Here is a 15,218-nt window from a genome sequence, read left to right on the forward strand (position 1 = left end):
CTAGGCCCTCTTGAAAGGACTTCCAGAACATGGTTGTAAACTGTGCTCCTCTATCTGTGATAATGGATAATGGGATACCATGAAGTCGCACAATTTCTTTGATATACAACCTTGCATATTCTTCCGCTGAGTATGTGGTTCTGACTGGAAGAAAATGAGCTGCTTTCGTGAGTCTGTCCACAATCACCCATATGGAATCATACTTGCCTCGGGAACGAGGTAACCCCACAATAAAATCCATATTGATCACTTCCCATTTCCAAGTTGGGATTTCCATTGCTTGCATTAATCCTCCTGGCTTTTGATGTTCGATCTTTACTTGTTGGCAATTTGGACACTGTGCCACAAATTCTGCTATGTCTTTCTTCATGCCATCCCACCAATATATCAACTTGAGATCATGATACATCTTTGTCGCACCTGGGTGAATAGAATACCGAGAATAATGGGCTTCTTCTAGAATTCATCGGCGCAACTCTGCAACATTCGGCACACATAACCTGCCTCGGTATCTAAGAATTCCATCCGTGGAAACATCAAATGGGAACTTCTCTTTTTCATAAGATGTGTCTCTGTAATGGCACAATTGAGGATCTTCATACTGACACTCTTTCACTTCCATGTTCAGGGATGAAACAGTGGGATCATACATGCCAATCCCTGCACTACCCAAATCAATTACACGTACTCCAAGATTAGCTAGTTGTTAGAGCTCATGAACCATCTCTTTCTTTGCCGGAGGAATTCCACATAGGCTGCCCATTCATCGGCGGCTAAGCACATCAGCTACTATATTTGCTTTCCGGGGTGGTATAAAATATTCACATCGTAATCTTTCAATAACTCTAACCACCGCCTCTGCCGCAGATTTAACTCCTTTTACTTGAAATTGTATTGAAGACTCTTGTGATCTGTGTAGATATCAACATGTACACCATACAAGTAATGTCTCCACATTTTTAATGCATGAATAACCACAGCCAATTCGAGATCATGAGTTGGATAGTTCTTTTCATGTTTCCGTAGCTGTCTCAAAGCATAAGCAATAACTCTACCATGATGCATTAATACACATCCTAACCCAACACCGGAAGCATCACAGTACACCACATAACCATCTGACCCTTCTGGAAGTGTTAAGACTAGAGCTGAGGTTAACCTGTCCTTCAACTCTTGGAAGCTGTGTTCACAAGCATCATTCCATTAAAATTTAACTGACTTCTGGGTTAGCTTCGTCAATGGTGCTGAGATAGACGAAAACCCTTCTACGAACCTTCTATAATAGCTTGCCAATCCCAGAAAACTACGGACTTCCGTAGGCGTTGTAGGCCTTGGCCAAGTCTTCACAGCTTCAATTTTCTGAGTGTCGACTCGAATGCCATCATATGAAATTACATGGCCCAGAAATGTTACAGAATTCAGCCAAAACTCGCACTTTGAAAATTTTGCATATAATTCTCGGGCTCGAAGAATTCCAAGAACGATACGTAAATGATCTGCATGTTCTGATTCTGTGCGAGAGTATACCAAAATGTCATCAATGAATACTATCACGAATAAGTCCAAGAGTGGCCTGAACACATTATTCATCATATTCATGAACACTGCCGGAGCGTTAGTCAACCCAAACGACATCACCCGAAACTCATAATGGTCATATCTCGTTCTGAAAGCTGTTTTAGGAATATCTTTGTCTTTAACCCTCACATGATGATAGCCCGATCTCAAGTCTATTTTAGAAAACCACTTGGCACCCTGTAGTTGATCAAATAAATCGTCAATCCTTGGAAGAGGATATTTGTTCTTTATCGTCACTTTGTTCAGCTGCCTATAGTCAATGCACATTCGTAGGGAACCATCTTTCTTTCTCACGAACAAGACTAGTGTTCCCCACGGTGATTAACTGGGTCTAATAAACCCCTTCTCAAGAAAATCTTTCAACTGCGCCTTTAACTCTTTCAGTTCTGCCGGAGCCATTCGATAAGGAGGAATAGAAATAGGCTTGGTGTCTGGCAACACATCAATGGCGAAGTCAATCTCTCTTTCTGGAGAAAGTCCTGGAAGCTCATCTGGAAATACATCCGGAAATTCACTCACTACAGGAACAGATTGGAAAGTTGGCAACGTTGCTTCGGTGTCATGAACTCGGACTAAGTGATAAATATAACCCTTAGCTATCATCTTCCTTGCCTGAAGGTAGGAAATAAACCTACCTTTCGGAAATGCTGTATTACCCTTCCATTCAAGTACGGGCTCTCCCGGAAATTGAAATCGAACCACTTTCATTCGGCAATCAACATCAGCATAACATGAAGCCAACCAGTCCATACCCATAATCACATCGAAATCTATCATTTCCAGCTCAACTAAATCGGCTTTAGTTTGGCGGTCACATAGCATAATTACACAATCTTTGTACACTTGTCTTGCTATCACGGGATCACCAACCGGAGTAGATACCTCAAAAGGTTTAATTGGCTCGGGTTTCACCCCAATACGACCAGCAACGTATGGAGTAATATAAGATAGGGTAGAACCCGGATCTATCAATACATACACATCATGAGAAAACACGGACAGTGTACCTGTAACCACATCTGGGGAGTACTCAAGATCATGTCGTCCAACTAAAGCATAAATGTGGGGCTGAGTGGCACCTGAAGTAGATGCTCCCCCTCGGCTTCTACCTCGGCCTGCTGGAATCTGAGAAGTCTGCCCTACCGGGCGTACTGAAGAAGAACCGGCCGCTGATCCTGTGGGCTGAGTCCCAACTCTGCCACTCATCGACGAGCAATCTCTCATCATGTGCCCAACCTGGCCATAGGCATAACAAGCATCTGATCCCTGGCGACACCGTCCGGAATGTAGTCTACCGCACTGACTGCACTGCGGTGCTGGGGGTCTCCTCTGCTATAATCTCCCCCAAATTGTGAACCTGAGGCCCTCGAACTCTGACCCTGTCCTGAACGAAAGGAGCGATCAAATCTCCTACCCGTAAATCACGGAGGTGCACTAGTCACCGACTAGCCTAAGTGTCTGGAATAAGTCTTCCTCGATCCCCCCTTATAATCACTGTCTGCCCCCATAGATCTGGCCCTCTTACTTTGCCTCCTATCAATATCACGATCACCCCTTTGTGATTGCTGTCGTCCCTCTAAGTTCTGGGCATGGGCTTGTATTCGGGAAATATCCATCCCGTCTTGTAAGGAGGCCGTCAAACAATCTTTGAACAAAGCCCTAAGCCACTCACAAATCTATGTACCCGATCTCCCATGTCGGCCACCATAGTCGAGGCATATCTATCCAATGAATTAAATTGCATGCTATACTCCCGGGCACTCATATTTTCTTACTTCAAATTTAAAAATCTATCCGCTCTAGCTCGGCGGACCTCGGGTGGCAAATAATGATTGATGAAAGCATCTACAAATTCTTGCCAAACCGGAGGAGGCGCATTTTCTCCTCTTGATAATACCCAGTTATTATACCATAAGACTGCCATATCCCGGAGTCTATAAGATGCCAACTCCACGGATTCAGTTTCGGAGGCATGGACAATCCTCAACGTCCTCAACAACTCATCAATGAAACCTTGCGGGTCTTCATCCGGCTTTGACCCGAAAAACTCCGAAGGATTCAGACTCATAAAATCACGAGCTCTGGTACTAGCTGACCGATCACCTAAACTCACATTCTGCCGCTGTGCCTGGGCGGCAACCAACTGTGTCAATAAATGGATGGCCTCGGTCACTTGTTGACCCGAAGCAACCGGTAGAGGAACTGGAGCTGAAGCTCCTCCATGTTCTTCTACATTAGGCGGAGTGGAGGAAGTATTAGATAGGGCCTCATTATATGACTCACCCTCCTCTACATTCATCGGAGGCTCTCTTTCCACCCGCCTCTTTGTTGTAGTCTTGCCCTTCTGGGCGGTTGTAGCTTTTCCCTTAGGCGGCATTTCTGAAATCATAACACACTATTAAGAAGGGGAAAATCTTATACACGGCTCTATCACACGATCTTATAAGAAGAAAAATGATCATTTTTCCTAGATGCCCTGTAACTTCTTGTTTATTAGCGTGCCGCGCAACACACCATAAACAAGACTCTACTAGACACGGCTCGTAGACACTTCCTAGGACTGAACTACTCTGATACCACTTTTGTCATGACCCGACTAGGGGCCGCGACGGGTACCCGGGGCTACCCACTGAGCACCGCTCGTTCTATTACTCATCTTACTCATTTAATGCTTTTTTATCAATTTTATATTCAAATCATAAGAAAATCATCATTCATTTGAAAAACATAAATACTTTTTTATACATAAGCCTTTCGCCCATCAAAACAATACATATACATAGTAGCAATCTCGTGAGACCATCTAACCCACACTGCGTATCTACGAGCCTCTATGGGAGTGCTAGACATAAGGACGGGACAAGACCCCGTCGTGCCCAAAATATAAAAATATACACAAAAGAATATTCATAAGAACCTCTGAAACAAAGGAGTGCTTTCAATCAGCTGACAGCTCCTACGAGTCTGGATCGAGCTCACCTCCCTGTCTACCTGTGGGCATGAACACAGCGTCCAAAGAACACGGACGTTAGTACGAACATTGTACTGAGTATGAGAGGCATAAGCAATGAAAATATATCAATGAAATAAAGGAAGCATCAATAAGGAGCAACTGTATATATAACTGTCACTTATAAAAGAAATTACATATGCTGGCTTGCTCATAATCATGATCATATCATATATGCATAAATGTATAAGTATAAGCTGCCCGTCCATATAGGTACGGTGTGATAGTAATTAACCTGCGTCCAGGCCTCCCGCGTCCGGGGTATAAGCTGCCCACTATAGTGGTGTGTATGCCTGCCCGCCTTAGCGGTGTCTGCCCGACCATATAGGCACGGTGTAATATCATCATCATGTGCATATCATAGGCTTATCATACTATTATCATAATGCATGCATAATAGCTCAAGGATAGCTATACTTTATTGAGGTGACATAAGGTCATGAACCCCCGATTCCATTATGGAACATTTTTAAGTATTCTGCCTCACCTTGAAGGAAATAATATATAAGGTGAGTGGTTACAATAAATGACACCATTAACGTCATAGGAACATCATATCATAAACTCTAGAATCATTATACTAAACTCTTCATCATCACTATTGAACTCATAATGTATCTCTTGTCTCATGTGGTTATTCATGAACAAGGCTTTTAGTTTTCCGAAATGTAGGAAATTCATGAAGAGGAAGGAAAAGGCATGCTATAGGATTCATGCCATAGAAGGAAAGGACTATCCTCACATACCTTTGACGTTTAACTATTCTATCGCTTGCTTGTTCTCCTTCAATACCCACGTTTCTACCTTCAAGAGAATTCGCATTAACATTTGCTAGTCGGCTATAAGAACGTGTTACTATTTCTAGGGAAAATTGGGCAGCATTTCCTTTGTTTATACAACTTTTCCCATATTCTATATCAACTCCTAAACGTTCATAACAACATTCACAATATCGCAAATAACAATCATCATTCATCTACATTTCCCACAACTCACCATTTCCCTTCAATTTCTCCATAATTATGATTATAGCTCACTATCGCGTTTTCTCATATATAATACTTATCCCATGTTCTAAATGTCATTTATAACATTTTTACAATCACAATTCATCAATGATCATGACTCAATCCAAACCTTTACTCAACAATGTTACTATTCACACTTTCATGACCCATTTCCTATATCTTTCTACACTCCAAGTGTTTCAACTTTTCCATACCTAAAATAACATGTAAATTCCATAAAACTTACCTTAGATGGTGTTGGAATAAGCCTTGAGTGGTATTACTCTTTTTGCACCAAAACCCTAGTTCACTTCTCTTGAAATTTATTGGCTTAGATGAACTTTGATGAATTTCATACACTTGATTCACTTGAATTCTTGATATTGATCTTTGATTTTCTTTGTTTTCTTGTGAATGAAGACTGGAGAATACTCTAGAGGTTTCTAGAGAGAAGTGGTGTGGAAATGAAATGAATTAATGCACTTGGGTCCCCCTTTTTAATGACTTCAAATCTGATCCGTCAGGCAATTCTACGCCAATTTTGACGGGTCGTCAAAATTCCTACGGGCCGTCAAAATGGCCCGTAGAACTGCCCAGTCAAATATGAGTCACTGTGACCATTTGACGCTGGGCTGTGTCAATTTGACGGAGCGTCAAAATTTCTACGGGGCGTCAAAATTCCTACGGGCCGTCAAATGGTCCGTAGAAATTTTCTCCTCAGACAGTCTGTCGTAGAATAGCCATAACTTTTGATCCCGATATCATGCGAGGGCCCACGACCTATGGTTGGAAAGCTCTTTCAATTATCTACAACTTTCATTCTTAGTGGTTTTCCAAATTACAAACTTATAATGGCATTTTTTCCCCTCCAAGTAATATTATCCGAAAATGTTTCCTTAAATCGCCCTTTTGGATGGCTTATGCCCATATTTGGCTTATGGGTCCTTCTTAGGACTTGATCAACGTTCCATGTACTGCTCATATATATCTTCATCTGTCCTTTATAAAACTCCGGCGTGTGGGCCCCACTTAGCTTACAGCAACGAGGGCTTTTCGGTAAATGACATGAACCAATTCAACCCATATGGTCTCCAAATGTCATATGTATACCATTATTACACTCATATAATATAATCTTTCTCCTCAATCTTTGCATAGCTTTGCCCTTCCTCCGGCCCATACTAAGCTGGCTACGACCTTGGTGGCATGAAATTTTCCAAGGTGTAATATTTTTTTCTATGTGCATCACATCAAGATTATGACCCATCAAGTTATACTCCTAATAAGGAAGATCCAAGAAAATGCTCCTCTTTTCCATGTGTTTTTCCTAACCCCACTTACCTTATCCGATGATTTCCCGAGAGAAAACTTTATGCCTCTAACTTGATTTAGAACTAGTGACCCAGATATTGGACAAGGGGCAGATCAAGATTCTTTAGTCCCATCAAATAATTTTGCATCATTTCGATATTTGTGACCCGGCTTCAAGAAACGTCGATCGCCCATGTGGCAAAATTTTCTACCATGTTTGAGCCTTCTAGATTGAGTTTCTATGTTACAAGAAGGGCAAGCAAATTGACCATGACTAGAACATCAAAATAGTATGGTGGAAAATCATTTATAGTCCACATCAGAGTTGCTCGCATTTGAAATGTCTCCTTAGAAAATGCATCATAGGTTGCTACCCCTGTATCCCATAATTCATTTAATTCTTCTATTAAAGTTTCCAAAAAGACATCAATGTTATTTCCAGGCCCCTTTGGTGCTGGAGTGAGCATGGACAGAATGAAGAACTCATGTTTCATGCACAACCATAGTGGAAGATTATAGGGCATCAAAATCACCGGCCATGTACGATAATCAGATCGCATTGTGCCAAATGGACTAAATCCATTAGAAGCTAATCCTAGGCAATCATTACGGGGATCACTAGCAAATTCTGAATATTTGTCGTCAAAAGTTTTCCAAGCTTCAGAATCTGCTGGATGTCATAAAACTCCATCTTTGTTTCGTTCTTCATGATGCCATCGCATTAGTTTAGAAGTTTTGAAGACATGAATAACCTTGGTAGTCTTGGTTTTCGAGGAAAGTACCTTAGGACCTTGGCTGGAATTTTTTTATGTTTGTTTTTCCATCTAGGGGCCCCACAAACTAAGCATTCATTGACTTTTTTAATCAGCAAATTCATTCCTAAAAAGCATGCAATCATTGGGACAACCATGAATCTTATTATACTTTAAGCCCAAGGCCTCAACTATTTTTTTGGTCTCATATAAGGAAGAAGGCAACTTAGCTCCTTCAGGAAATGCATCCTTCAACAGACCAAGCAAAGCATTAAAAGATTCTTTTGACCATCTGAACATCCCTTTGATGTAGTAAAGATGTAGCAAAAATGAAAGTTTACTAAAGTTCTTACCTCCAGGGTATGATTCCTCCTTTGCATCTTTCATAAGTCCTTCAAACTTATCCATCTCTGGATGATGTTGATTTCCTACTGGATTATGATTATGTTTTTCTAAGTTTGGCTCTAACTCTCCTCTATCGCTAATGTTATTATCTGTGAACTGGGTACTACCTCCAAAAGCATCGTGCATCATTCGTCTCATATCATCGCCCCTTAAACCTTCTTGTTTGCCATCATTTTCTGTAGTCTTATTTGATTTATTGAGATACTCCCCATGGAAAAACCAAGTATCATATGAAGGAATAATACCATTAACCACAAGATGATCATATGTCGTTGCCCGATTTACTTCATAGTATAGCACACATTCTGTAAAAGGACATGGAATTGTTCCTCCATTGCGTTTTTCACAAAATGCATGATCTAAAAAATTCTCTACTCCATCCAAATATTCTTTACTAAGTCTATCGAAATTTATCCAACTTCTACTCCTAGTATTTTCCATGGCAATTCAAGAATTTTGTTACTATCAAGAAGACAAAGTAAAATTTTATGACGAAAAAGAAAGAAGTGAGAAAAGGTACTATATGTAACATCTACATTAACATACTTTATATGATACTTGCAAGCTATATATATTATAATGGATATTAGAAGTACAAAAGCTATGTCATAAATTCAATTTTTAACATAAGATTACACATTCAAATGCTGCAATAGAGGTACTACAGGTTGTCACGTTCATTATAGTTAAAAAAAAATAACAGCTATCATATAGTAATTATTTCATAGAAATATGGAGAAAGGGATTATTCTTCCTATAGGAAACAAAATGAGATGAATTAACTTCCTTTCAAGCTCGGTAGCATTTAGTTTTCTCAGTTGTGTGCTATCTTAATTTTTCAAATCTTTGTAGTTGTTGTGTTAAATCTGCATATTAACATTTGATTGCTATTATACTGGGTAAATTTTATGGAGTAGTTTTCTCGAGTTGATGATGGGGAAGTTGTTCATATATGGCTGCTTCCACAAGTACAACTGGTAAATACATCGAAATTCATAAGTATAGCCAATACTATGAAACTGTAAATATTTGAACCACGCAAGATAAGAAATTAACAACCAACCATACAAATATTAAACTTGTCTCTGCCTCAAATTGTTTTCTCATATGAAGTTCTTAAGTGTCAAAAGAACTATACCAAAAGAACTAAAAGCCTTTCTAGTGAGCCAGTAAAATTGAAAGATATTAGCTGCTTACAAATTTTCAAAAACACAGAAAGAAACTAAAGAGTAAGTTTCTTCCATGATTGCTATATAAAATATCTATTTATCTCAACGTCTACTTCACAATGCTCTAAATTTTATTTTTTAATGAATAGTCAACCGCATAGCTATCTTTACAAAAATCCATCAGAAAACTAAATTTTTTGCCAAAAATGCAATACCTGATCAACAACAAAGAGTTCACTTTTTTTGTTGGTTATGCATATTATAGGTTGTTAATGAAGTTGTTGGACAGATTTTACTTAAAATTCTTAAATGTTTAGTGGCTAGACAGATTTTATTTCACATTAGTTACCCTGATCAGAACTATCAAAGTGTTTAATATATACTTTTGCTTCAAGTTCTTGAATTTAATCACTCAACAATCAGTCAACAATGTTGCTTCTAAGGGTAACGACCCGTTTGATCGTTATAGTCTTTTCAAAAATTTTGCCCTTTTCTGAGTATTGATTAGCTCATTTTTTTACCCGAGGGGACCATTGGCACGCTTTTTGAGGTGTCTAGGCCGGATTCGGGCAACTTTTGTGAAATATAGGCTTAAAGTGAAAAATGGTTGACCTAAAGTTGACTTTTGGGTAAACGGATTTTTTCGGAATTCCGTCGATTTCGAGAGGTCCGGATGGTCATTTACAACTTGTGTGTGTATTTAGTTCGGTTCCCAATGCACTCAGATACATTTTGGGACATGCGTTGGAAAATTAGAATTAAGGTATCGAGGGTTGACTCAGGAGACGAGACCTCTGTTGGAAATTCCGAGGCCACGAGCGCGTTCGTAGCCTGATTTTATGTGTGTCCATGTGTATGGTATGTAAGCAGATAGCCTCGGGAATTAGTCCAAAAATCGAATCAATTGGTGAAACTTGGGTAAGTTTCTGGTATCTGGTGCCCGCTTTGGCGGCACCGGTACCGCTGGAGCGGTAGCCTTGCCTCTGGAGCGGTCCAAGGATTTTTGCCTTGACTGCTGAAGCGGCTCCGGTGGAGCGGTCCCAGTGTCACCAAAGCAGGTGACGGGCAGTGTGTATAATTAATGAAATGTTAAAAGCCTTTAGACCCTCATTATTTTCATTTCGAAATTAGAGCTTTTGGGGACTATTCTTGGAGATATTTTGGGAATACTCTTGGAGGTAAATCTTGCTATCCCTCTTCTATTTCATTAATCCTTATCATCATAGATTCTCCCTTTCCTTTAATAATCCCTTAGTAATGGAAGATGAAAGAGGGTTTTGATGAACTTTTCCCAAGGCTTATTAATGATGAAATTGATGGTGTTTATGCTAGATTTTGATGAATCTAAGCTTGTTAATCATATATCTTCCGTTTTTATTGTTGAATTTCGAAATCCAAGAGTTAGGCTTTATACCTAAATTGGAGGTTTTGCTTCAAATTCGAAATTGGGTAAATCTATGAGTTAATTTAGCAATTAGTGGTTGGGTTATGATCATTTGGTGCTTAATTTGATATTTTGCTTCTGAATTTTCCGTTTTGCCCTTGTGGGCCCATTTTCCCAATTTCTAGGGTCAGAATTGACCTAAGTTGAATAGTAGCAATATTAGTATCATTCTTCATGATTCTAATCTAGAGTTCGAATATGCCTAGACTACTTTGGTTCTGAGGTTCAGCAGAAAGGCAAGGCAAAGGAGTGAGTTGTTGGTGTTGCAGTTCGGCTATCCAGGTAGGTTATGGCTTACTCTTAGTGAGACTTCATATAGCGAAGCATATATTTAGATTGTATTGCCGGAGATAGCATGTGAACCTTTGGGTATAAAGTTGGATTGGATATTGCCTTAGGTTAGGCCCTGTTGTGTGTTGAGGTTAGCTGCCCCGTTGTGTTGTGATTTGTTTGTTCTATTATGCAGGCTTGATGCCATGAGTTGTTGATAGATATTGGATTCTATTTTATCGTCTTGATTACGATATTATTGGCGTACCCATTGTTCGTACTTGTGATTCAGTTATACTGTTGGCATACCTCCTATTGGTATTTGTGATTCGAATATATTGTTAGTGTACCCTTTTGTTGGTACTTGTGATGTTGAACATGATTATTGATGTTGATACATGCATTGCACGCACTCTCATTTCATGATACACTGTTGAGATACTGATGATACTTAATGAAACACTTTGATCAGTTGGGCTGAGTGACGTGAGATGGAAAATATCTGATGTTAGTTCCAGAATCATTGATTGAGTGAGTGCATGGACTGTTCCCCAGAGTGGTGCCGGTGAGAACCCCCCATGGGCAAAGATCCGGGGTCCCGTCTATCTGTTGGGTAAAGATCCGGGACGGGTGGCACTTAGACTTCGTGAGTCACACTGGGTTGTGCTACCGAGATGTCGATATTTCCGTCCGGAGTACATGTGTATACAACATTTACATGGCATTGCATTATGGCACGACTTGAGATGTTTTGGTGTTGTACTTGTGATTATTGGATTCGGACTTGATACATTCAGACTTGGCACATTTGGGATTAGATGCTTCACTTAGGCAATGATGTGTACTTGGATTCGATTACATTTGACTTATACTTGTTGGTTTGTCTTCTTATCTGCTTTATTATCTGGATTGTGTTAGCTATGCTTAGTCGGCCGATGATGCCTACCAGTACTGTTGTTTTGTACTAACCTACACTTGCTGCATTCCTTTATGAATGCAGAGTATCATGTTGGAACCACTTTTGTTACACGTGGCTGATAGTCGCTTCAGCATTATCTCCGAGTCTCCAGGGTGAGCATGGTCGTTCGCTGCGTTGAAGACTTCTCTATCTTTATGTCCTATTCTATTCAGAGACATAGACACTTTATGTATTATTATTCCAGACTTGTATTATTTTCCTTTTAGGTGCTCTTGTATTATTCAGACTAGACCCTGGGTGTATTGTTATTATTTCGCACTATTCTACTATATATATATATATATATATATATATATATATATATATATATATAGTGAGACTTTCGTATTTATTCTATTTCGTTGCTTGATTTAATTATTATGTCTTAATTATCGTTGGGTTAAGGGTTCGCTTAACGAGGTGGGAGAGGCAAGTGCCCGCACGGCTTATACCAAAAAGAGGTCGTGACAAGTTAGTATTAGAGCCATAGTTTACCCGGTCTATAACACAAGAGCGTATCTAGTAGAGTCTCGTGGATCGGTACGATGAGCTCCGCACTTATTTGCGAGAGGCTATTGGACATTTAGGAAATCTCACTTTTTTCACTCTTCATGTCGTTTTATTCTAATTGGTATCTGGAAAGATCAAATTGGTATCTCACTCTTATCTCTTCTCTCACAGATTGTGAGAACTCGAGCTACGATGGCCCGAGGTCAGGCGCCAGAGCCCGCAGCTACGGCTGGCACCCGAGGACGAGTGACAGCCAGAGGGCGTGGCAGAGCTAGAGGCCGCGGGGCTACCCCAGCCAGGGGCAGGGCTTCTGCGGTAGGACAGCGACGAGAGAGGTCTCTTTCTCTCGAGCTCGGGTATCAAGCCGCAGAGGATGGTGTGGCCTAGCACGAACTGTTACGCCCCAACCTTGGTAAGGCGTGATTGGCACCCGGCACCTTACTGGGGCCGAGCGAACCAAGCTGTAACTTGCATCTTCTATGTCTCGAGTGATTAAATAAGGCTAAAGAGGCTAACTATGAATATAATATCATGCATATGTATATGTACAATAGGCCCACGATGCCGACATAACCACTGACAAGACATAACTAAGCTACAACAAACTGTCTGCAAAGCCTCTATGAAGATGACTGAAGTATACAAGTCGGGACAGGGCCCCCGACATACCCGTAACACACAAAAATACATATACGAACCCCAGACTCGGCAATGCTCCAGGAAGAAGTGGAGCCCACCAATCAATTCTAGTACCTGGAGGCAGCCTACTGTGGAAGGTCCTCGTCTCGTCTGTCTATACCTGCGAGCATGAACACAGCGTCTACAAGGAAAAGGATGTCAGTACAAATAGTGTACCGAGTATGTAAGGCGGAAAGGTAACATAATAAACATGTGCTACAAAGAAGAAGGATAAGAATCAACTTGGCACATCTGACTTACTAATGAGAATCTAGCACGCATGTTTCTTTATACTCTCATATCTTTAACTACATCTATGTATAATATTGTGATCCTGACCTACGTATCCTCCTGGTACTATCTGCCCAACTGATCAGTGGTAACTACCCGACCAGTCGTAGCACGGTGGTAACTGCCCGTCCGATTATCGTCCGACGGTAGAGCGCAACTGCCCGACTGATCAGTGGTAACTGCCCAACTGACCATAGCTCGGTGGTACTGACTTCCCAACCAGCCGTAGCATGGTGGTAAATACATAGCTGCCCAACTGGTCGTGGACCAGTGGTAAATAGAATTAACATCATGACCCGGCATTCATAACTAATATCTATGCACTTCTCATGGTCATCACTTTTCCGTTATTGCGTACATGATTACATAAGACTTATAGGCATAGTTCTGGGCCATTAGGACTTCTTCCCGCTTAACTAAACATTAACCAAAGCCTGAGATACATCATAAGCCTCTCTTCTAGCAACAAATACCTTATTAGGGATCCTCTACTAGCACTCTATTCATGTCCTACAAAACATTGCTTAAATATACATTCCTGAACTCATCGGAGTGACGTAAGGTCGGTAAACCTCCGATTAACATTATGGAACTATCATCATGAACCTATCTCACCTTAAAGGAACAATAATCATAAGGTGAGACCAGCATCAATAACATCTTAAGAACATCAAGAATGTAATCTTCTAGCATTTCTATGAGAGGAATCATTATGGACATCATCTGTAAAAGTTCGTAACAATAGGATCATTCCTTAAGAAAGAAAGGGATAGCCTTAACATACCTTTTCGGTTGCCGTAAATTTAACTACTTAACGTTTGTCCTCCCAAGCTAGTAAATCTACATTCAAGAGAATTCATAGTATTATTAGGCTTATCGTCATTTGCTTGTCTTAAGCTTTCAAATTAAATCCTCTTAGAATCTGCCGGAATTCGGGTAGCATCTCCCCTGTATCTTCTACTCCCTTGAATCTTCAAAACAACTCCCAAAGCACAATAAGACATCAAAAAATTTTGCTTGTCTTAAGCTTTCAAATTAAATCCTCTTAGAATCTGCAGGAATTCGGGCAGCATCTCGCCTGTATCTTCTACTCCCTTCAATCTTCAAAATAACTCCCAAAGCACAATAAAACATCAACAATTATGCTTGTCTTAAGCTTTCAAACTAAATCCTCTTAGAATCTGTCGGAATTCGGGCAGCATCTCCCCTGTATCTTCTACTCCCTTCAATCTTCAAAACAACTCCCAAAGCACAATAAAACATCAACAATTCCATAATCAAAAGATTACATTCAAACTATACACAATTCAATCCCAAAACTTCTTTTCATAATCAATCCATAACAACAATTTCATACAACCCCTTATACACTCGTATACGACAATTCCTTAACGTCATTAGTATCCCTCATAACAAGATTATGCTAAAAACATACTAATAATTATAACCCAAGTTAATTCACAACTCAAAATATCATCAAATGTATATTTGAACTTTTCCTCCAATTTTCTGCTCCTCAAATCTTAACATAATTACGAAACAAACTCATAAACATGAAACTAAGATGAAATCTTACCTCAAAATTCAAGAACACTTCAATTCCATGGTTACTCCACCTTAAAAATACTCACCCAAACATCTTCAAGAAGAGGAGACAAGTGTAGACCTCACTTGGAAACCGTAACCACTTTAATCTTCACTTTGATCCTTGGTTTAGGCTTGGAAATATGTTAGAATATGTTTGGAGAGGTTTCTAAGGCTTGGGGTTATGTTAAAAATGAAATAAAAATGACCAAAATTGTCATATAGACTTGTAGGAATATATGTGCATGTTG

This window comes from Lycium barbarum, chromosome 12 (genome assembly GCF_019175385.1).
Source record: "Lycium barbarum isolate Lr01 chromosome 12, ASM1917538v2, whole genome shotgun sequence".
NCBI classification, from domain to species: Eukaryota; Viridiplantae; Streptophyta; class Magnoliopsida; order Solanales; family Solanaceae; genus Lycium; species Lycium barbarum.